The 25,910-nt window shown below is 40.7% G+C and overlaps 1 long non-coding RNA gene across 1 annotated transcript in view; it reads right to left on the bottom strand.

Annotated features, from left to right (window-relative positions):
* Positions 1–25,910, bottom strand: part of LOC148133298 (uncharacterized) — a 35,282-nt gene that overhangs the window by 4,784 nt on the left and 4,588 nt on the right. Inside the window, exon 2 of the long non-coding RNA XR_015747258.1 lies at positions 25,698–25,782. This is a non-coding gene — a long non-coding RNA (uncharacterized LOC148133298). The remainder of the gene's footprint in view (positions 1–25,697; positions 25,783–25,910) is intronic.

Raw genomic sequence — 25,910 nt, 5'->3', positions numbered from 1 at the left:
CAGAGAACTTATTGCTGAAATTTTTGAAGCCTACTCCTGATTCCTTTCCATTTCCTATTAGTCCCAATAATCTTGTTGATGTTTCTGGAAAATATAACAGTTCCTAGACAGGTATTGAGGGGACAAAGAGGACTCCAAGAAGTGAGACTCAAAGATTGCTAAGTCCTTGATTCTGCCATAGGATGCTTCCACTGGATTTGAGCCTCTCCCCCCTCCATCAGCTGCTTTAGATTCAGTCCATTCCATTACTATCTAATCTTCAGTAACAAAATTGTTTCTTTGGATATACTGCAGCACTGTATGTTTTGTTTCTGATCTTTCGGATATGGTTTCAAAATGGATGCCAGACTGAGAACTATTAAAAAAAAGACCAAAGGTATTGGTTACTACTGAAGACAGAGAGAGAGATTCAGATTTATTTATTTGGCTTTTTTTCCTCCTCTAAGATGCTTTACCAATAGGCAGGAAGTGACAGATATACTCAGAGAACAAAGTTTTGTCATACTTCATAGTATGACTAAATATCATTAGTTAAATTGGCATCATTTTGATGGGACTTGTTTTGGAAATATGTCTTTGAGGGGGCAAAATGAACCAAATTGCACTTTACTGGGCAACAGTTCTTAAAATTCAATAGGTCAGAAAAACAGGTTTATAACGTGAGAGATAACAATTAAATTTTAATACAGGATCAATCAGAGATATTACCACAAATGGCCAGATAAAATGTTTGCCTAGAGGATAAACAAAGCAAGATCTATTCCATCATTGATTCCCCTAAAGAGTAGTTAGCTAGGAAAGCCTTTATTTCAAGCTAATAATGAACACTCTGGTAGCTAGAGGACACTGGTGTAAACTCTAATGTTAGTGCTTAAGAAATGGCAGATTAAACAGGATTTTCTCACTGTTATAACAGTGCCCTCCGGTGGCTGGTAAGAATCTGAATCTGGAGGAAACTGATTTGCTTTTGCTGGTTAATGTTGTATGTGCAAATAAAACGAACCCAATGCAAGGACAGGAAATGTGCCTTCCAGAGAACTTATTTTTGTGGGCTGCCAAAAGCATACAGACAAAACCCCTCATATTAAGGTGGTCCAGAATGTTAACTATCTGTATGTAATGAAAGGAAGGGAAAGTGTAAATATCTTAATGTGACAAATGTGGAGTAACTATAACGGCATCTCTGTGTGATCATCTTTCAGAAAGAGGACAACCCTGCCTGATTGCTTATGCGTAACTTGAGAAAAATGAACAGATTCCAGTATGGCAATGCTGACATTCTGTCCCGAACATTAGAAGAGAATCCAAAGCCTTCTTCCAAAGTGAAACTGGTCCAGCATTTCTAAGCGTTGATTGCTATGCTGGAATCAGTTCCTAACTTAGTGTCTCTACAGAGAACATTTCCTTCTGTGAATTGATTGGGCAACCTTGGCCACTTTTCGTTCATTCCCCTTTAAAATTTTGGAGGAAATGAGGCCCATGCTCAAAAGTCCCATGCTGCAGCAGTTCAGCTGACCCACGAGCTAGGTTATCTATCTATCAATCATCTATCTATCTATAACTATCAATCTATCTATCTATCTATCTATCTATCTATCTATCTATCTATCTATCTATCTATCATCTATCTATCATCTATCATCTATCATCTATCTATCATCATCATCATCATCAGTCTATCTATTGTCTGTCTTTCTGTCTGTCTGTCTAGTCATTCCAAGCTTTTGTTTTAGTCCATCAATTATTTTTTAGGTATTATGCTGAATACATCTCATAAAAACATCCATTATTTGAATAACCATCTCAATTCACTGGGAAAATGATGCTGTATACCATGAATGCAGTGTTTTTTTTCCACATAGTAAAAACCATTTATTTATATCATATAGATTGTGGAATAGTGAGATTTATTCCCAGATAAAAAGGACACAAATTTATTAGAAAATTATATTACCTAATATTATCAGTGATATTTATTAATTGAATAAATGTGCAAAGCATGACACTTCCTGGGTTTATTGCTGTTTTTTTTTTCCCCAGTCAAAATATTGAAAATTAGTTCAAAATATTGAATTGAATATTCTGCTGTTAGGTGTAGTAAGTAGCTGCATCAATCCCTTGCCAACCACCATAGACATTGGAGAGGAGCAGCAAGAGGAGCATCTAGAGAAATGACAAACTTGCATAGTGAAGCCACCATAGACCTAGATTGGGGTCCATAGACCTAACTTGGAGTCCTCCTAATACAGGCCAAAGCCCTAAGGCTTCAAACAGAATGTGCAGCCATCAAAGCAATGCATAAGGAATGAGCAACTCAGAAGTTTGTTTTCATTGTTTTTCTTTACTCCCAATGTTTTCTTATATATTATTTTGTAAGCCACCATGAACCTGATGCTGTCATATTAGCTTAATATACTGTATGATAATACTAACAGGTACACCACTTCTTCTTCTTCTTCTTCTTCTTCTTCTTCTTCTTCTTCTTCTTCTTCTTCTTCTTCTTCTTCTTCTTCTTCTTCTTCTTCTTCTTCTTCTTCTTCTTCTTCTTCTTCTTCTTCTTCTTCTTCTTCTTCTTCTTCTTCTTCTTCTCCTCCTCCTCCTCCTCCTCCTCCTCCTCCTCCTCCTCCTCCTCCTCCTCCTCCTCCTCCTCCTCCTCCTCCTCCTCCTCCTCCTCCTCCTTCTCTTTCTTCTTCCAACCTGATGCATGAAATCCTGCTTTCTACAGCTTCCCCCTCTCCAAAGACCATGGATGTTATCTGAATTAGACAATAATCTCTGCAGGTAAGGAGTGTGGAAAGCCAAGCAGCAGGAGATAGACCAACATGCTTGGAAATTATTTTCCATGATGGTATGGGTTGTTCCTCCTCCCACTTGTTTGTTTGAGTGATGAAGGCACTATGTCCCTCAACTTCAGTTCCTGGAAATTTTTGTTTGGCATCACTAGGGAATTTCAGAGGAACTGTGTCACCCAATATGTCTTCACCCTTAAAAGAACACTTCCAACCACATCCCACTGAGTGTCAAGCAGAGAGGAACATCATTTGAGAGAGAAAAATGAAACAGCTTAATAATAAGTTACTGGAAACAAAACCAAAGTAGTTGCATTATACCTCTGTCAAAAGCACAAGAACAAAGAAACAGGTATCACAGAGAATGTTCCTAGGTTTTGTGAGGTCTCTTTTACATGTTCAGCTACTAAGAGGCTATTTATCAGTATAACTGCAACATTTCATACCTTGACATATGAAGGCATTTTCATGATTCATCACTTTAGTTATGAACTATGACTGAAACAACCACAGCAAAATCCAGGAAGCACAAACTCTGTATAGAAACGCACCACGAAGCAGTATTTACTCTGAATGTACATGTATTGGGTTTGCTTGAGGCATACCTTCATATTTATTGCTAAGTGATACAATTTAGGTATGATACCTCAGAGTTATTTAAAACCTCTATGTTGACTACAGTATTCAATAACTCATTTTAGATATTGTTAATTTAAGACAGGGGTCCCCAAACTTGGCAACTTTAAGACTTGTGGACTTCAACTCCAAGAATTCTGGCTGGAGAATTCTGGGAGCTGCAGTCCACAAGTCTTAAAGTTGCCAATTTTGGAGACCTCTGATTTAAGAAGTTCAGGGCTTTTTCCTGTGCCCAAGAATAACAGATAGCATGACTTCATTTCATGCTCATAATTCCAACATAATCATGAATTATTAGGAATTTGTGAGTTTTTTTTTCCTCTAGCGCCAATTATGTTGTAGAAAGACTTGGGTTAATTATTAGAATTTTGAAGGCTCAAAATTGGCAAGTAATAGCCTCAACATCTGGTAGAACGCAGGTGTCCTATCCAATTAACCTAGAAGACTACATAGGACAAAATAGTTGGAGGTCAAAGTGTTGAGAGCAATACTTTTATATCTACAGCATTTAAACACAGAGGGCATTTATTTCTTCGATGAATGCTGGAGATAAAGGCTAACATTGTTTAGTCAAATCAGGGCTGTGCAAATGTAGAGGAGAAAACTTTCTCTCTTCTCTCCTTCTGTTCTTCCATCCTTTTTGGGGGGAGGCGGGGATGGGGGTGCAGGTTAGGTTTATGCCATTTCCAAGGCTGCTATAGGATACAAATCAAGAGTGAGGTCCTAGGAACCAATGTCTTTGGATCAATTCTGACAGTGGGCTTTTTAGCATTGATATGATCTGACCTCCAAAAGGAGCAGAGTTATGCAAAAGCCATTTTTGACATTGGCTTTGCCCTCTGGATTGGGTTATTCTCTTCAATTGGGAGACCATAAAACTGACCCCAACAAGGAATATTTATGGAGATTCTCAGTTACCCAGGTCACGGATGTCCCAAAGGTACTTTTTCAAACTTTTTCTTCAGAACTGAAGAAGCTTCTTGGATGAGAAATGAAACATCTTCAAGGAAAAACAAAGGAAGTCCAATTGCCTTTTGAAAAAAGCATCTTTGGGTGACCCCCAAGGAGCTTTATGTAGAAACAGGATGTACTATCTCTGAGTCTGAATGCCAGTGGACTTTACTTCTGAGTAAATATATTTGGGTTGCAAGTTAATATAAAATCAGCCATTAATGGTTATGTGGCTAATCAAGGTGCAAACTCCTCTGTAATATCTTCCTACATAAATAAATCCCCTACCAACTTAATACAGTGACCAGCAGCAGGCAGTACCCCTGGGAAGCCAATGAGAAATGCTGCACAGCATGTATCTAGCCTCCCCTAAATGGACACAAGAGGAGAGGCTTCTCACTGCAACAACGTGGAGAAGAGGGAGGCACAAGAGAGGCTAATGCTGAAAGCCTCTTCACATCTGGGACCAGTCTTGAATTTTTATTTAAACAGAACAGAAGGTTTGCTTTCTTCCCGTTTGGATTTTTAAAATAAAATAACAGGTGGGAGCCTTCATCACTGGTGCATTTATGAATAAGAAAATCATTTGGGGATGGCACTCAGCTAGTGCTAAATAAATCTCTAGGGATAAGCATTAGGCGTAAGGTTGCTACCAATGGGCTTGATAATGCTTCTGAATCTGAGATGGCCAGGAAGGTGTTCTTGGAAAGGAAGACACTGTTCTTGGAAAGGTTCAGAATCTAATGTGATTATCATCTCAAGCAACAAAATAATACAATATGGCTGTGGGGAAAATACCAGAAAGCAATGGTTTAGGATTGCTAGGAAAAAAAAAAGTGTAGGCTAACTTGAGCTAGAGCTAGAGGAAAAGGTTAAATGCGAAAGATTGAAAATATCTGAGAGAGTAGCAGAGGGAGAGAGATGAATATGAATGAATGAATGAAATTCCAATGAAAACTATTGCTCATAAAAGTAACATTTTCCGTGACAAAAGGATGACAAAAACGTGGAGTTCTTGGTATTCTCTGAGCTTGGTTGTTTTCTTGCAGATATTTCATTACCCAACTAGGTGACGTCTTCAGGTAATAACTTCAAATATTCTCTTCTGTTGGATGACGAAAATTCCACATCAGCCTGTGAAAGTAGGTAATCTGTTCATAATCAAGAAGACAGATGGAGCATATATAATTTTATTATTATTATTAATAGACTTGCACATCACTTGGGATTCATTGTCTAAAATAAAACCAAGAAACAATAGAACAACTCCAGTTAAATGAAAAGGAAATTATGACAAGCAATCTGATAGCTATGTACCTATGGAATGGTGTGACTGGATATGAATGAAGTTGTGATACCAAGAACTGAAGTTTCCCAAGTTCCATGACATCAGTTCCATGTTCCTGACCCAGTGTCCCTCCCTCCCTCCCAGATATATTGGATTATGATTCATCAACCCAGCCCCCCACAGACCAAGGATTGGAGGCAGTGGCGGGATTCAACATTTTTTACTACCGGTTCTGTGGGTGTGGCTTGGTGGGTGCAGCAGGTGAAGGACACTGTAAAATCCCCATTCCCTCCCCACCCCACTAACCTGCTCTCCAGCTCCATTCTCCTGTGCAGGGCAACAAAAGAAGACCCAGCTGATCAGGATCTAGGGAGGCAGAGAATAGATGGGGGAGGGGCCAGTCAGAGGTGGTATTCCGAACTACTCCAAATTTCTACTACCGATTCTCTGAACCACTCAAAATTTTCGCTACCGATTCTCTGAACTACTCAAAATTTTCACTACCGATTCTCTGAACTACTCAAAATTTTCACTACCAGTTCTCCAGAACTGGTCAGAACCTGCTGAATACCATCTCTGATTGGAAGGGTGATGGGAGAATGTTCATTTCTCTGTCTCTTCCTAAGGATTGGTTGGAAGCAATTATAGTGAAGCATATTTGAAGGAAAACACATTGGGGAAAGTTCAAGGAATAACAGAATAACAGAGTTCAAAGGGATCTTGGAGGTGTTCTAGTCCAACCTCTGCTCAGGAAGAAAACCCTACACCATTTCAGACAAATGGTTGTCCAACTTCTCCTTAAAAACCTCCAGTGTTGGAGCATTCACAACTTCTGGAGGCAAGTTGTTCCACTGATTAATTGTTCTAACTATCAGAAAATTTCTCCTTAGTTCTAGGTTGCTTCTCTCTTTGATTAGTTTCCGTCCATTGCATCTTGTCCTGCTTTCAAGTGAATATAACTTCCAAGTTTTGCCAGTAGATATTTAGTCTCCTGAAAGGAATAATTCCCTCTGAATTCTACTTAATTATTATTACCTAGGAGCATTTTTTTTCACGTCACATGACTCCATATCTGTTCCAGTGAGGTCTGATTGATGTCCACATGGGCATGCTGCAGACTGTGTGTGCATCAGTAGTGGCACTCATTGTGTTGCTTGTTCATCTGGACACTGATATGCCAGGCAGTATGCATGGGTTAATCTCCGCTGATCCTCAAGAGACATTTAGAAACAATGTCCCCAAACATGCCAGCGCAAGGTCAGGAACAAATTGGTTCTCTTCCTGGATTTCTGCCATTCTTTTTTCCTATCCTGAAGGCCAAAGCTTAGTCACCCGCCTGGAGGGAAAAATGTTTTGCTGAAAAACATTATCCACAGAACAGCCAGTTCCTCCCTTTATAGTACACTGTAACATGTAGCCTGAAAGGGGGCTTATGGAAATATGCTTCCATTTAACAAAACTTCAAAGTTCTGAAACGATATAGATTGATAAATGATGGTATAGATAAGGGGTGTCTAATTGGCGGCCCGCAGGCCATATGTGTCATGCACAGGCCACGCCCACCACCGCAGCTCTGCGAAGGGGAAAAACATCACGCTATGTCACAGGACGGCAACGTGACACAGCGAGTTTGACACCCACGATGTAGATCATTATTAAACATTTGTTTTAATATTGTTTTTAATGAACAAGTCCACAACATTTAAAAATGACCTGCTGCTGAAGTAACAGAAATTGTTGATTTGATTTGTTTCATTTGATTTGATTTCAACAAACAAGGAACAAAAGCTGGTCAAAAATTGGGCCAATAGTGAGAAGCAAACCCACGCTGCCCAGAAGAAGACTTCAATCATCCTTGCTAAAAGCCTGAATCAAGAGCCAGATCTTCAAAGGCTTCCGAAACACCAGCACAATTGAAGCCACTTAGATCTTGGGGAGAACTTCATTCCAGAAGGCAGGTGATACAATGGAGAAAGCACATTTTCAGGATCCCAATATTGCAGAAGGCATTGTTTAATTGAAAAAATCCAGAGCTCATAAAACCTGCTGTATCAAATTGACTGGGCAGGTACAGATGCTTTGGGAAACAAGCACTCCCTTAAGTAATGTCATGAATGACCAGCACCTTAAATAGGACCCATAAGCAAACCAGCAACCAGAGCAGCTTGTGAAGCTGGGGTGTTATGTAGGCTTACTGAGAAATGCTCATCACTGTCCACACTGCCACATTCTTGGCCCCAAGCATATGGAATTATCCAAAGAGGGAAGTTCTCAAAAAGTGTATCATCAATTCACCAGGCTGCCCACTTGCCACCGGCATTGCCTTCATAGCAGAGTCCCTGTTTCTTTGTATATAAGAAGTTTAGTATGGTAGTAGATCTTTAAGGGAATTACCAATGCTTTCTTCTGGAAGGTTTCATGACTTCCTAGTCCTAGCCTACAGCAATTTTGTCCTGTCCAGACCCTAATCTGAATGGGATTTGAGAGAATATCCTGGAGGAACTGCTACAGAACAACCTCAGCAATTCAATAATTGATGGAAACAGCATGTCTTCGTTGATACTGTATGGTTTCAAAGGCAAGCCAGACAGGAAACATGAGTAGATAATTCTATTTTATTGCAAATCTACAGTACATTAACAGAATCTTCAAGTCCGAAAGTAGAATTCTCTCACCACCTCTTTACGGCATGAAAACTTACAGAGGGTCTGTTCTGAACCTCATATTCTACCCACTAGGCCATGCTGTCTCTTATCTGACAGGTCTCCCAAGGTCTTTTCCATATAAGTGGATGCTGCATGGTTGGGGGGAAAGCAACAGAATTTGTGAGTGGCTGGGAAACTGTCATGTAGCATTGAAAATGAAGATCATATGACTACAGCAGCAGCCTGGCAGTGCTGAATCAGCCACAGCTTCCCCAAATTTATTTCCTTGGGAGTAATGGATCCTGGCATTCTGTCAGCTAACCCATTTGAGGTATCCTTGTTGGCAAGGTTTTGTTCTTTGGTGCACAGTTCTGTCCAGTTAAAGGTTTCAGACATGAGAATTTTAGTAAGATAAGTAACCGGAAGAGGACTTTCTGGAACATGGAAATAAATTGTAATCTGCAATCCATAACATATGATTGACTAGGTCTCTGTATGTAAAAATGTGGTCTAAAAAGTTGTGCTGTTTCCTGCACTATCAGATGGTCCTTATAAAAAATGAAATGTGCCAATTTTATAAATACTGTTAGCAGAATGCTAGAATATCCTATACTGGGAGGAGATCATTAAAATCCAGTAAGATTGTCTCTTAGGGCTGCAAAGGGCAGTTTAGATGTTGCAGTAGCCACGTGGCTTTCTGGTAATTCTAACCCTAACCTTAACCCTGCAGCTCATATGATAATCCCTGATGCCCATCCTTATTCTCAGCCACCAGAATTCCCTAAGGATGCAATGCTGAATTTTAAACATTCGCCCATGTTCATCCATCCTATTGCCACAATAGTGTTGCAACATCTCTTCCCCTAAAGGAATGGAAACATATATATGACCATTATGCTCTTCAACCATGAAATGTGGTCTTAATGGAGCTGCCTGGAGGTTCTCCACCCAAGTCCTGATGTAAGCATCATGCTGTTGCGAAGTTTTAATCTAAGAGTGTCTAAGACAGGGGTGATCAACAACCTGCCTCCCCTCTCCCAATCTTTCTGGAAGATCCAACTCCAAGGAACATAAAGCTGATTGGTTGAAGAATAATGGCTGATGGATATAGGTAGGGAAGGCCATATTCAGGTTTATAATATTGGGCAAGTGGGGGTTTGTTTTGTGATCTAGGAATATGAAGAGATAATCAAAATATGAAATTGTGCACACCTGATTTGTCAAGCTAAAACTATTCAGCGACATGCTCATGAGCTCTGAAATAAAAACATTAACCAAACTATCTCAGTTTCTCTCCTGGAGACACAATCTCTTGACTGCTCCAATTTGCTTGGGTTACTGAAGATGGGCTACTGAAGATTATTAGGTTACTGAAGATTATTGGGAAGAAAGCTATGAGGCTGAGAGCAAGAGAGGCTGAAAAATCCTTTCCCCTTGTATTTCTGCCTAGCCTCAATTCTTAAAGTCAGCCATTTATATTATCAACAACATGTTCTTCCAAATTATTTGTGATGCGTTGCCTACACAGTTCATCTCTGTTTATCAGCAAGAACACCTCTAAATTAGTTAAGCCGAGACAGATCATTCCATCCTGTCTCTCTGAGTCTCTTCCAAATGTTATTTAGACATTCTGTGTAACTCTATCAAGGTCATTTTCCTTACTCTTTATACAGATATCTTGGAAGCCAACTTTTGGCAGCACCTATTACTTGCTCTTGGAATTCTCAGGGTGTCCCTCTAAAAAAACATAAATAAAACCAATTCTATCTGACATTTCACTTCTTGGATGAGAAGTGAAACTCCTTCAAAGAAAAAACAGAAAATCCAGTTACTCTTGAAAAAGCACCTTTGGGACAATCATGACCTGGGTGACTGAGAATCTCCATAGACAAAACTAACTAATGGATTTTGAAAGAGGAGCTAGAAGTGAGAAGGACTTAGTAGAAATTGTTCGAAAGGCTAGTAGTCCCTGGATTGATTCTATAAGAATTGAGCTTTTTAACCTTATTGATTTGATTTATTCATCAAATATCTAGATTTGCCTGACCTGGATGACTTCCTTATGCGGGGAGTTGGTCTTACATGGTGAAACCCAAGAAATTTGAAATACTCGGTGTCCGATGTACCTCTTCCCTAGATTATGATCAAATTCTATATATTGTTTTTAGAGATGTACACATAACAACAGAATCAATGGAAACTTAGACACCAAGCTTTGCCATAGTCAGGCGTAAGAGAAACACCACACCCATTGCATAGAATCGGATTTTATTCATTTATTCCATCAGTCTTCTATAAGCTCCAGAATTCTTGGACGCTCACCTACTTCTCTCATCTTTTCAATATAAACAAGAGAATCTAGCCTTTGATACAAGGAGGAACAAGTGCTCATCCTCTGAGAAGAGTAAAAATATCTATATGAAACCTGAATCCAGTCAGTGCGGCATTAATAGCTCAGCTATCAAAGTAGCTTTCCTAGTCATGAGTTCCATTCTCCAGATTCCTGCTAAAGATAGCCTGAAAAGAAATCTCTCTGTGTGTACACCTCACTTACAAATTTACCTTGAACTTTGTGTACACAATAAATTTACTCGGCAGACACAAAGATCAAAAGATGAATTATTTGAATCTACTTATTTAAAAAACAAGTAGAACAGAAATATTAGACAAGCATATTATAAAAGAGAAAATTATAATTCATCACTCAAATAATTTAGACTATGTAATCTGAATGAGGCAAAAAAAATTAATAACAGTATAGTATTGTACTTCACCACTGTATTTTAATGTCTTAATTTTTACTTTGAAAATATTGCTATAATGTACAGAAAAAGATGACATATACATCTACATAGACACACATAAACGCATATGAAGAGGAAGAATAAAAAACAAAAACATTATAAATTGTATATTTTTAAAGACGCTACTTGCTTTTTAAATCACAGATTTAATTTTGAGCATCTGATGTAATCTTGTTTGCACTTTTCATTAGGTTTGTATAGATATAGAACCAGCAGCATCTGCAGGAGGTCCAGGGAAGCAGGTTGGCAAAAGCATCACTTATTGTCATGATACAAGCCCAGCCCCTTTTATGGGTGTGATTGCATGCACATCCAAAAGACATCCCTAGCTTGGGATACAATAGCATGACACTCTTTTCCTCAATTTGAAAGCTTCTGCACTCACTCATTGCCTGCTAATTTAAGGGTTGCTTGGGATGCCTTTAAAGGCTTGATGATTGCAGAGGTATCATGGGGAAAGAGGGACGAAATGGCTCAGTGGCTAAGATGCTGTCAGTCAGAAAGGTCGGCAGTTCAGCGGTTTGAATCTCTAGCACCACATAACAGAATGAGATCCCGTTACTTGTCCCAGCTTCTGCCAACCTAGCAGTTCAAAAGCATGTAAAAATGCAAGTAGAAAAATAGGGACCACTTTGGTGGAAAGGTAACAGCGTTCCACGCGCCTTCAGTGGTCAGTCATGAAGACAGAGATGTCTTCGGACAGCGCTGGCTCTTCGGCTTTTTAACGGAGAGGAGCACCACCCTAGAGCCGGAAACAACTGGCACGTATGTACAAGGGGAACCTTTACTTTATCATGGGGGAAAAGGTCAAGAAAATAATTAAATTATTCAATTACGTTGGAGTCATATAATTCTTTTGTGTCTGCTAAACTGGTACTTAAATATATCTTTGTGTGTAATATTGAATGCTCTACATCGGAGATCTCCAACCCCTGGTCCATGGACCGGCATCAGGCCACAGCATGCCAGAAACCAGGCTGCACAAACAAGTGAAGCCCCATCTGTGGGATGCAGGCAGCATATGAAACCACACTCCCTCCGGTCCGTGGAAAAACCTCTCTCCACAGAACCGGTCCTTGGTGCCCAAAAGGTTGGGGGACACTGTTCTAAACGATTAATACAAGCGAGGGACAAACCAGGCAACTTGTATCATCCCAAGTAAAACAACAAAATATTTCTACAATCAAAGATTTCCAGGACAATGCTTTTTTTTTTTTTTTGTAAACCACTTTTTCATGTGACTTCACTGAAGCAACATAGAAATAGAGAGACAAAGAGGAGGAGAAAGAGGTCATCATTTTTTGGGCACTCCCCAATGGACATTCTCCAAGCTAAAGGAAACTTCATCCCTAAATGTCACAAGAATGCTGTTAGCTGGAATGATGAGAAATCACAGTTTCCCATAATATATGAGAAGGGTGATACTGAAGAATGGCAAGTTTTTGTGGGCATTTTCACATGAGCGCATTTCATAGTTCAGAACAAGTTTTAGACTCTTCTGATTTTATGGTTTTATTTATTTATTTGTAAAATTTAATAGCCGCCCATCTTACCACACGGTATCTCTGGGTGGCTTACAATATTACATGACACCGAACATATTAATTGTGTTCAAAGGCTGAGTCAATTTACTTCTCTGACCCTTGGTAGAATATTTGAAATCACAGCATAAGTACATATTTTGTCTTCATTATAGGTTAAGCTACAAAACTTGTGAGTAGGCAGGATCCGCCTCTCCATAATTTCAGGATTCTATTTTCAAGGGTCTACGGAACAGAGGAATAGTGGCTTCGCAGTTTAGCAGCTTCCCCCTCACAGCAATCACTCAGACAAAAATACACATGAAAAAGGGAAGTTGATGGAGAATCAGAGATGGAAGAAATCTTTTGGGGCTCTAGGTCTAACTCTCTGGTCTCTCCTAGAAGATCATCGTTGCTGCAAACCTGATATTTTTTTTATCAATTCTTGTTTATAGTGAATTCAACATCTCCCCTGAACACCACCTCAGAATTTCAGCACTGCTGAAATTAATAATAATAATAATAATAAACGGCAAAATGATCAGTTTGGGCCAATGAAAATTTAAATCTTGTTTTGGAAGATAAACCACTTCAATTCTCTTTCTTAAACAGCCTAAAATCAAATTCAATTGCTGTAAGAACTGAGCACTAGTAATCTATAAACCAATGGCTTGCGATATTATGCATGAAATCAGCCAATTATTTTATTCAACAAACCATACTTAAATAAAGCACAACTCAGCATGCCCTGTGAGACTAGCAAGAGTTCCTGCCCCCGCTCCCAACTGTCATGTGTATGCATGTTATATTTAAAAGTGAAGACTGAAACATTGAGGAATGGGATTTAATTGAAGTTTAAATTAAATTAGGTTTATTGATGTCCTTTGAGGAGGTTGTAATTTAGCATGGTCATAAAACTCTCAAATGCAGCATGGCTACTTTAACTTTCAACCCATTATTTTCCATCTAATAATAGCAGTACAATGTGGTTTTGAAAGTTGGACCTTAAAAAGACAAAATAGAAGAAAATCAACTCATTTGAGCAGTGGTATTGGAGAAGTTTCTTCTGCATTGCTTGGACAGTAAAGGTGACTAACAAGCAAGTACTGGAATGCATAACACCAGACATGTCACTAGAAGGCAACAATCACAAAACTGTATCTCTCTTACTTTGGCCATGTCGTGCGGGGAAATTCACTGAAGAAAGAAATTATGTTTGCAAGAGTTAGTGGTAAAAGGAAACCAGGCCACCAAAGAACACAGTGGCTGGATACCATCAAAGCTGAGACCAGTCAGAGCATAGAACAACTCAAAGAAGTAGTGCAAGATCAGGAGATGTTGAGAGAGCCAATCCATAGAATTGCCAAGAGTCAGACATGACTGAATGGATAACATCCTCATCTTCATCCAAAGCAGTCCTATAATTCATTCATTTGAGAATCAGACAGAAAAGATGTTCAGATGCCCACTCACCTAGGAATGACGGCTGGACTGAATGTGTTGTATGATAATTCTAGATACACAGTTCATTTTAGAAAATATGGAAGTAAAACAGGGTAAAAATATCTTTTCCACAAGAAAACAACCATTTTCTTACATCTGACAATTTGATATAAGGAAGGGATGGGTAGCATTCTCAGCTATTGAAAATTTTCTGCAAGATCAATTAACTTAAGGTAAATTTACTTAAACAAAACATTTACTAACGTGTAGACTGAAACCCCATCAACCCCATTCAACCAACAGCTCCTGTGATGTTAAAAATATTCTTATATCATGATAACAACATACCATCATGTCTATTCTGAGTATATAAGTTTATCATTTCATGCTGGAATCATTATTCACACACACACACACGCGCGCACACACACACACCAACCACTCCTTCCCTTCGCATAATCATCAATTGTTCATTGGCTCAGCATGATGGGAGCTCTTTGAAAAGTGCAAAAATGGGAAATGCAAATTTATAACATCTGGAATTCCCCAGGGATGAATATGTCCTTTGCTGTTTAGTTCAGCATTTCCGATTAATATGGTCCTTTCTGTTTCTCCAGGCACCTGATTTGATACATGTCTACATCTTTTGGATCCACTCACCTCCATTTCATCTGGAGTGGAAGAGTGGTATGTAGCCCCAGGATTAAATTTCCATCTCAACAACTATAGCAAGGATGAAGGATTTTTACTGTCCTATTCATCATCCTAGCAATAATATCTTTCCTATGGAGATTCACTGTTTCTCATGCACCTGTTGGGTTTTTCAAAAGACAGACAAATCCAGCCAAAATGGTGAATCGAACTAATCGCTTACATCTTGCAACCATTTTGAATGTGTTTCTCCCATTTCCCAGCCCACTTTATAGAGACCAAAAAGACTCCAGCCTCAGGATTTACATTTAATCATTTCTGTTTATATTGAAATGTGTCCTGGGTTAATAATTTCCCAACATAGTTTGAAATATTGTAGTGTGCATTAAGATGAAATCAAACATGAAAGAAAACTGAGGGAAATATTAAGTTTTCAAAGAACTCTACAAATACGATTGCACCAAGAGGTAAATGAGAGAAAATGTGAAGAATATGAGGTAAAAGTGAAAACAGGTAAGAAGTAAATAAAGGTAATCACACACAGACAGCAGTATCCTAAGATGCTGATAAAGTTTCAGACATGTCATTTTAAAGATGAGCTACCCTACCTACTGATTAGTGAATCACCACACTTGCATTACTATACTGGCCTCATAATTGTACCCCTAGTGATTAATTTCCTCTAACCATTAAATATCATTGGATCATTAAAGGAAAATAATCATTAAGGGTACAAGTATAAGGCCAGTATAATAATGTAAGTAACAAAATAGATATAAATAAATATAATTTGATCACTTTCCTTATACAACAATATATAAATAAAGATGTCACTTTTTAAAAAAATGAGCAATCTCTTTTTTCCTTTCCTGTGTTCAGAATATTATTGCGTTGAGAAGAAACATTCAGAACATACCTTATTTTTTTCTGGTTAAGAATGCCATTTCTTCTCTTTGAGGCTCTAACTTTTCAGAATCTTAAATCATTGTCCTATAGTTCCCACCATATTCTATGACATCTCTTCATTAATCACTCTTATCAGTCATTTAAGAAAGGCTTAATCCTAAAGTTTACTGCAGAATTTTTCTCTCTTGCATCTGGAAAAGTGATTGCTATTTCACAGCCAAAAACTGAAAGATTTCAGTTGCCTTATGAATTAAACCTCACTGTTTGTATCTTCCTAATTTCTGTTAGCGGTTGGTAAGATCAACTATACTTAATGATGAACAATTCTATATTTTTAATGAAATTTGTACGGTTTTTTAAAAGTATGCTAAAAGCTGTTCCAGTTTTTTTTCAACCCAATCTACCTCACATGTTGTGTGCAAGCTAAAGATTGAATGTTATGTTTGCTAACATGAATGAATGAATGAATGAATGAATGATACAGTCTAGTCTCCAGCCCATTCAGAAGGAAGTATAATGTCAGAGTGGTGTTCTTCAGCACCTTATATTTATTATTTCAAAAAGCTGTCCTTTACATTTATTTGTTTTACTAAAACTGACTTTTGTTTTTTATTTTGGTCATTTAATCAAAGAGGAAGGCTAGGACTAACTAATCTTAAATTGTACTTTTTTTTGTAAAAGTTTTATTGTTTTTTAAGACAAACATAGGGATAACATAAAAACATCAAGCCATCTTCCATATACACTGCTCAAAAAAATAAAGGGAACACAAAAATAAGACATCCTAGATCTGAATGAATGAAATATTCTTATTAAATACTTTGTTTATTACATAGTTGAATGTGCTGACAACAAAAATTATCAATGGAAATCAAATTTAGCAACCCATGGAGGTCTGGATTTGGAGTTACACTCAAAATTAAAGTGGAAAAAAACACTTCAGGCTGATCCAACTTTGATGTAATGTCCTTAAAACAAGTCAAAATGAAGCTCAGTAGTGTGTGTGGCCTCCATGTGCCTGTATGACCTCCCCACAATGCCTGGGCATGCTCCTGATGAGGTGGCGGATGGTCTCCTGAGGGATCTCCTCCCACACTTGAACTAAAGCATCCCCCAACTCCTGGACAGTCTGTGGTGCAATGTGGCGTTGGTGGATGGAGCGAGACATGATGTCCCAGATGTGCTCAATTGGATTCAGGTCTGGGGAACGGGCGGGCCAGTCCATAGCATCAATGCCTTCGTTTTGCAGGAACTGCTGACACACTCCAGCCACATGAGGTCTAGCATTGTCATGCATTAGGAGGAGCCCAGGACCAACCGCACCAGCATATGGTCTCACAAGGGGTCTGAGGATCTCATCTCGGTACTTAATGGCAGTCAGGCTACCTCTGGAGAGCACATGGAGGGCTGTGTGGCCCCCTAAAGAAATGCCACCCCACACCATTACTGACCCACTGCCAAACTGGTCATGCTGGAGGATGTTGCAGGCAGCAGAACATTCTCCACAGCATCTCCAGACCCTGTGACGTCTGTCACATGTGCTCAGTGTGAACCTGCTTTCATCCATGAAGAGCACAGGGTGCCAGTGGTGAATTTGCCAATCTTGGTGTTCTCTGGCAAATGCCAAACGTCCTGCACGGTGTTGGGCTATAAGCACAACCTCCACCTGTGGACGTCGGGCCCTCATACCACCCTCATGGAGTCTGTTTCTGACCGTTTGAGCAGCCACATACACATTTGTGGTCCGCTGGAGGTCATTTTGTAGGGCTCTGGCAGTGCTCCTCCTGTCCCTCCTTGCACAAAGGCAGAGGTAGTGGTCCTGATGCTGGGTTGTTGTCCTCTTATGGCCTCCTTCACATCTCCTGATGTACTGGCCTGTCTCCTGATATCGCCTCCATGCTCTGGACACTATGCTGACAGACACAGCAAACCTTCTTGCCACAGCTCGCATTGATGTGCCATCCTGGATGAACTGCACTACCTGAGCCACTTGTGTGGGTTGTAGACTCCATCTCATGCTACCACTAGAGTAAAAACACCGCCAGCATTCAAAAGTCACCAAACCATCAGCCAGAAAGCACAGGAACTGAGAAGTGGTCTGTGGTCACCACCTGCAGAACCACTCCTTTATTGGGGATGTCTTGCTAACTGCCTATGCTTTCCACCTGTTGTCTATTCCATTTGCACAATAGCATGTGAAATTGATTGTCAGTCAGTGTTGCTACCTGTTAGGAATATGAGTCACCTAACAGTTATTTGGGTTAGAAATATATAAACCAGGATAAACATTTTAAAACTGTAACTTTAAGAAAATGGAAAACTGTAATTAGGTGTGGTTTCTCAAACGGCCATAAGATGGAGCCAGAAACCTGGTTTGTCTTAGTCTGAGTCTCAGAAGAGAGTGTGTCTGAGTGTGTATCTCTGTTTCCTTCTGTTGGAAAGTGTTACGAACTAACTAAATAAACTCATTATTAAAAACTCTTCGAGCTTCGCTCCAACTGTAGGCTCGTAAACCTGCAGTTCGGATTGGTCCGCGAGTAAGCAATCATGATTGGCTGCCTTCGGCTAACCGGATTGGCTGACAGCGGCCATCCCGGATTGGAAGACTAAGCATGGTTAAACTCATTCTCATTGGTTATTGCGGCAGCAGCCAGCTCTATAAAAGAGCTGCTGCTGCCCAAGTTGGTTGCTCTGTTCTGAAGTCACTATTAAAGAGTTGTGTCACTACCCGATGCCGTGTCTCCGTTATTGCGCCCATTCCTCCAGATCTAACACTGGCGACGAGGATGGGATGCAGAGACAATAGAGCCAACTGAGCACTCGCTGTGCACCGAACAGAGCACGTGGCTGAAAGAGCGTCAACAACGGCAAGATGGCCAGTGGCGCCATACCACCCGCTCCATTTGACCCGGCTAACGAAGACTGAGACTCGTATATGGACAGGTTCCAGATGTTTTTGGAGACCAACAACCTGAAGGACGCTTCGCCTGGCAAGAAACAAGCGGTTTTCCTGACCCATTGCGGGCCTGCCGTTTTCAAAATGGCCAAGGCACTTGCAAAGCCTGCAGAGGTTAAGTCAATGGATTGGGATAACCTCGCTCCTATTCTTCGGGCCCATTATGCACCCGCGGTGCCAATCCTCATCAGAAGACACGAATTTTACCAGAGGGACCAACGGAAGGGCGAGAGCATTGGAGACTTCATCGCTGACCTCCGGAACCTAGGTGGACTCTGTGGTTTTTCAAACCTTGAAGAAGCTATGCGAGACCGCATAGTTCTGGGATTAGATGACCACACGGCACAGAGCAAGATCATGGCCAAAGGGGACATTGATCTTGCAGATGTCATCGCTGACGCTACTGCAGCAGAGGCAACCAGGAAGTCGGCCGCTCGAATGCGCCGCACCAACGCACCGCTCCGCCAACTCGCCAATGGTACTTCGCCTTTCCCACAAAAGCACTCAACAACAGCGCACCATGAAGACCTCGAATCCCCATCGGATAGTGAGGAAGAAGAGGTAAACCGACTCCGGTCAGAGCACGACCAGCGAGACCAGCGAAGCCAAAAACCTTCGCGTCAATGCGCCGGTTGTGGGGCAAATCACCCGCGATCTGACTGCAAATTCCTCGATGCACTCTGCCATTCCTGTGGAAAGAGGGGGCATATCGCAAAGGTCTGCAGGAGCAAGCGAGGGTCAAGTCCAATCCGTAGAGAGAACAACTCCCGCCAAGCTACGGGCAGCCCACCCGTGAACCGGGATCGCCTGAATCACCAATGGAACCACTATCACTACAGAAATCGAGCGCCTGCTGCATCAGCTAGACGAGAAGAGACGCATCAAACCATCACCATCAGTCACGCCTCATCCTTGGATGCAAGGAAGATCCGAGTGAGGGTCGCCATAGAGAATCGTCCATGCGTAATGGAAGTAGACTCGGGTTCATCCCTATCAATGGTCTCGTGGAGGACTTTCAAACAGCTGATCCCTGACATCCGTCGTCAAGACCTCAGCACCCAGAAAGTCATATTAAGGGACTATCAGGGAAACCAAATTCCCGTTGCCGGGTCCCGCCACATCCAGGTCTCCTTTAAAGACCACACAGCAACTCTGCCTCTTACCATCGTAGATCGAGACCGGCCCAGCTTGTTGGGCTTACAATGGTTTGCTCCACTGGGGATTGAACTAGCCGGCATTCACCAGACCGGGAGCAGTGACTGGGAAGCCGCCCTCGTCCAGGAGTTCCAGGACGTATTCACAGAGAAGCTAGGCAAGTACAAGGGGTCCCCCATATCATTTAGCCTCAGCCCCGATGTTGCGCCCATACGCCTTAAGCCTCGTCGAGTGCCCTTCGCACTCAAACCAAAGATTGATGAACAGTTGGACAAATTGATAGCCCAAGGGGTGTTAGAACCAATTGATCACGGCCGTTGGGAAACCCCGATTGTAACACCCATAAAACCGGATGGATCGATAAGAATTTGTGGGGATTATTGAGCCACCCTAAACCACGCACTTCAGCAAAGTGCTTATCCTGTACCGGTGGTTCAACATCTTCTTCACTCCCTGGGCGGCGGAAAGATCTTTGCAAAATTGGACCTTGCCCAGGCATACCAGCAACTACCCGTAGATGCAGAGACTGCTGAGGCCCAGACTATCGTCACGCACAGAGGTGCGTTTAAATGTAATAGGCTCCAGTTCGGCATAAGTGTAGCACCAGGCATTTTTCAAAGCCTGATGGAGCGATTGCTGCAAGGCATAAAAGGGGTCGTGCCTTATTTCGATGATGTCTTGATAGCTGCCCCCACTAGAGACGTGCTGGAGACCCGACTCAGAGCGGTTCTCCAAAAATTCAAAGACGCCGGGTTAAAGGTAAAGAGAGACAAGTGTCAACTTTGTACTGAGAGGGTTGAATTCCTGGGGTACCTCCTGGATAAAAAGGGAATTCATCCTACCGAAAAGAAAGTAACAGCCATAAAAAACGCCCCCAGACCTAGGAATAAAATGGACCTCCAAGCCTTCCTGGGACTCATTAACTTTTATAATATTTTCTTGCCCCAGAAGGCGACTGTAGCTGAGCCCCTACATCGTCTGCTAGACAAAAAAGCTTCCTGGGTCTGGGGACAACGGGAAGAACGAGCGTTCCAGCAAGTAAAAGATCTCTTGACCTCCGACGCTGTATTAATGCAGTATAACGAGACTTTGCCTTTAACAGTCACGTGGGACGCCTGCCGTTCGGGTGGGAGCCATTTTAAGCCATGTCCTACCAAACGGCAATGAGGCACCTATTGCTTTCTTTTCCTGAACATTATCAAAGGCTGAAAGGAACTATAGCCAACTCGATAAAGAGGCTCTTGCTATTGTAGCCGCTATTAAACGTTTTCATGAATATGTTTATGGATGGCCATTTACTATAATAACTGACCACATGCCACTGCTTGGCATATTAGCGGGGGACAAGCCTACTCCCCACATCTTATCACCAAGGATGACCCGTTGGTCAGAGTTTCTAGCCGCATATGGTTATCAACTGCTACACCGCCCGGGGAAAGCCATTCCCCACGCTGACGCGTTGAGCCGTTCTCCGCTGCCGGAAGCCATAGACGATCCAGCTCCAACCCTTATGGCGCTCCAGATCGAAACTCTCCTGTCGCCACCCCTGACTGCACGGGACATCGCAGCGGAAACAAAGAAGGACCCCACATTGGCTCGGGTCCTCAGCTGGGTGGAACGTGGCTGGCCTGACAACGAACCCAACAACATCTTCACACCATTTAAAAACCGACAAATGGAACTGTTCTCACAGAAGGGCTGCGTTTTGTGGGGAGACAGAGTCATCATTCCTGAAAAATTACAACACAGCGTCCTAAAACTATTGCACGACGGTCATCCAGGCATCATGCAGATGAAGGCGTTAGCGAGAAGTTACACCTGGTGGCCAGGTATCGATAAACAAATAGAAGCCTGGGTGGCCACATGCAACAAGTGCCAGGAAATCCGCGCTGCCCCACAGAAGGCACCTCCAACTGAATGGGATCCACCTCGTGGCCCCTGGTCCCGCATCCACATTGATTTTGCGGGATCCACCAAGGGACACACTTTTCTAATAACGGTGGATGCCTATTCAAACTGGCTCGAAGTCCACAAGATGAAAAGCACCACAACAGAAGCCGTCGCTAAAAAGTTAAATAGACTATTCGCTACGCACGGACTGCCGGATGTTTTAGTCTCGGATAATGGCCCCCAGTTCACTGCCCTTGCATTCGAGCAATACCTAGCGGACCGGGCATCCGCCATGCCTTAACTTCGCCGGCTCACCCTGCGGCCAATGGCAGGGCCGAGCGTATGGTACAATTCATTAAAAAAACACTGCACAAAATGGAACATGGCGATATTGACGACAAGATAAACAGGATGCTTCTTCTTCAACACATCATGCCGCACAGCACCATGAACAGAACCCCGGCCGAACTCTTGATGGGCCGGAAACTTCACTCACACCTCGATCGCCTACACCCAACCTACACGCCAGAAAAACCTTGCAGTTCCAGCAGCAAGTGTCATGCGTTCAAGGTAGGCGATTTAGTTTTTGCAAAAAACTTCTCGGCTGACCCATTGTGGGTCCCCGCTACCATCACGCAGCTAACAGGCCCTAGATCGTACCGTTTACAGACGAATGACGGCAAACTGTGGAAGCGCCATATAGACCAACTTCGTTCCCGTTTGGCGCCTAACTCTCTCTCACACCCTGATTTTCCAACTGGGGGGGGGGAAGGGAAGACGAGGGGGCCGAAATAGAAATAACAGAGGACCCAATCAGCAAAGCCCAGCAGACGGTACAACCAGCCAGGGAATACTCACCACCCGACGGAAGCCCGAGCCGAGGGACGGCCTCGCCACATAGCAGCCCAGTCAGGGAAGCAAGCCCAGAGAACCCAGAAAACAACCAAGAAAACAGCCTTGATTCACCCAGCGAGACAGTGGAACCGTCGTCACCACCCGGTTCTACAAACGATCCACCGGAACCTGAACGGAAACCGGTAGAACAGTGGAAATCGAATAGGCAGGTGAAACGGCCTGCCTATTTGTGAGAATACGTCACCCCACCCCTCAGACGGAACCTAGGGGGGAGGGGTGTTACGAACTAACTAAATAAACTCATTATTAAAAACTTTTCAAGCTTCGCTCCAACTGTAGTTCGGATTGGTCCGCGAGTAAGCAATCATGATTGGCTGCCTTCGGCTAACCTGATTGGCTGACAGCGGCCATCCCGGATTGGAAGACTAAGCGCGGTTAAACTCGTTCTCATTGGTGATTGCGGCAGCAGCCAGCTCTATAAAAGAGCTGCTGCTGCCCAAGTTGGTTGCTCTGTTCTGAAGTCACTATTAAAGAGTTGTGTCACTACCCGATGCCGTGTCTCCGTTATTGCGCCCATTCCTCCAGATCTAACAGAAAGTATTGCCATTCCTCCATTTTTCCTAATTGACTGATATTACTGGATTTGATGTAAGTCTGATACCGAACTGTTTTTGACACTGGAATTTGTTACTGAATTATCCCTGGATTGAAAACTGACTGATTTAACTTGTGAATGATTTTGGATTGCTTGTTTGGACTTTGCTTAACGTTTCTGGAAGTAAAAATGTACATTTACTGTACAGTGTATCTGTGTGCTCTGTGTGCATTATTCCAACACTACTCTCTATACGTCTCCCTGTATGCGCTCATTCTCCTAACGGGGAATTACCTCAACATTACCTAAGTGGACAGTTTGATTTCACAGAAGTGTGATTGACTTGGAGTTACATTGTGTTGTTTAAGTGTTCCCTTTATTTTTTTGAGCAGTGTATATATAAACATACAGTGTGTTGGTTGGTTTACAAATTGTTTTGTGCCTCCACTTCATAGTCATCTCTTATAATTACATTGTATATGTTCTCATATTGTCAATCAAATATTCCTAAATACATTAATATCATTGTTAATCAATCATTTGACTATACTATTATTCATTCATGTTTTCCAAGATAATCCATATTTTACTTAATTTGTTTTATGACAATTCATATTATCACCCCAAATCTATCCTATAATTATTTTGTAGTTATGATAAAAATAATACATCTTTATATATTCATTATATTCTAAAAATCTACATATTTCATTACCATGTTTTATTGTTTAACCATTGATAAAATAGATCCCAAATCTTATAAAATTGTTTATCTTCTTGTTCTCTGATTTCAAATGTCAATCTACTCATTTCAGCACAATCCAATATTTTCTTAACTTTCTCCTGTGTTGGTATTTTCTCATTTTTCCAGTTTTTAGCAAATAAAATCCTAGCCGCTGTTAATACATTTACAATCAAATATTTCAATTCTTTACTGTATATTTCAGGTAAAATTCCCCATTAAAATATCTCTGGTTTCAAGTCTATATGCTTTTTTGTCATTTTTTCCAACCATGTGTGGATTTTAGTCCAATATTTTTTGGCATATTATGGTAATATGAGCCAGGTATCTGATGACATTTCCAACATTTTTTAGATTTGTTCTTGAACATTCTTGCTATTCTTGTTGGGGGGAAATGCCACCTGTAAAACATCTTATACAAATTTTCTTTATATTGTTGACATTGTAATTTTATAATTTTGAGACCACAATTTTTGCCATTTCTCTAGATCAATTCCATATCCAAAAAATTTTCCCCAAGCAATCATTGTTTCTTTGACTTGTTCTTCTTCTAGTTTAATTTCTAATAAATATCCATACAATTTTTTAATCACCTTTTCATCAGTACCTGTCAAATCTTATCTAAATCAGTCAATTTATCATAGAAGCCTTCTGTTTTAGAATCTTTATCATACCTAGAATGTATTTGCACATATGAAAACCAATTCATCTTTATACCTTGTTCCTCTAGTTTTTGCATAGATTTAAGTTCACCCTTTTCATTCAATATTTCACCATATCGAACTGTTTGTTCCTTTTTATATATTATAGGATAAGAAAATGCTTCAATAGTCGATAGCCAGACTGGAATTTTCAAATAACATTGCCTTTTAGTCTTCTCCCAATTTAACCACAGAGACTCCCGTATATAATGTCTTCTAAAATACCCCTGTGTTTTAGTTCCTTTGTACCATAAAAAAGCATGCCACCCCAACAACAAATCATGTCCTTCTAATGTCAACAATCTAGTATTTCTTAATGTTATCCATTCTTTAACTAACATCAGATTTGTAGCTTGGTAGTACAACTCCCAATTAGGCAAACCAAATCCTCCTTTTATTCTAGCATCTTGCAAAAATTTTAGTTTTATTCTCGCTTTCTTACCTTGCCATATATATTTCAACACAATTTTATTTAAATCTTCAAAATAGTCTTTTCCAAGCCTAATTGGAATTGTTTGGAACAAATATAAAATTCTGGGTAATATATTCATCTTGATTGTTGATATTCTCCCTATTAATGACAATTGTAAGTTTTCCCATTTTGCCAAATCTAGCGCTATCTGCAAATCTTAAATTGTACTTTGAAGCCTGTTGGATGAAGGAATTGGTTCTATTGAGAAATAAAAGAATGTTAGAATTGGAAGATCATAAGGATAAGCTTTGGCTGGCATGGGTTTTTAAGGTATTAATTAACTTTGTCATCACCATGAAACTTATCCCTATGTGAAGAGTTACCTTTTGAGAATATGGAATGAATACGAACCTGGGCTTTAAGCAAAGGCAGTTTTATTGTCCTCAGAATTTATTAATACAGAATGAAGGAGAAATTAAGATGAAGTCAAGAGAACAAGTGACTGCAGAACTTTTCTTATTGACTTATGAACAATGAATTTGAAAAGATTCACAGTTAATTGGCACTGCATATGGTAACTGCAGTATAATGTAAGAATAATGAAATTCCCACCGTGGATAAATGGATTGTGAAAATTTCAGAATTTGAAGAAATGGTGAAACCAACCTGTTTGATCAGAGAACAAACAACAATGTGTTTTTTTTTAAAGACTGGAAGCCTTATTAGAAAATTCTATTCTAGAAGAAGGTAATACTCACTTTACTTGAGAATAGTTGAAGTAGACTTTTAGACGTCACAGTGACTACAAATACATATCCTTTTCATTTAATTTTTCATATAAATCTAGATCAAAAGAACAATCCATTAATTCATTTCCCAGAGTCTAATACTGTCTAAGAGATAAAGGATTGTGTATTCCAAACAAATTTGATTAGTATCATGCATTCCAAATAATTCAACATAATTTTATG

Source organism: Notechis scutatus, chromosome 1 (assembly GCF_049901735.1).
Source record: "Notechis scutatus isolate UNSWTSFEM ecotype Mainland chromosome 1, rNotScu1.2, whole genome shotgun sequence".
NCBI lineage: Eukaryota > Metazoa > Chordata > Lepidosauria > Squamata > Elapidae > Notechis > Notechis scutatus.
The sequence above is the reverse complement of the archived record's forward strand: the minus strand, read 5'-3'. Positions and strand labels throughout refer to the sequence as shown.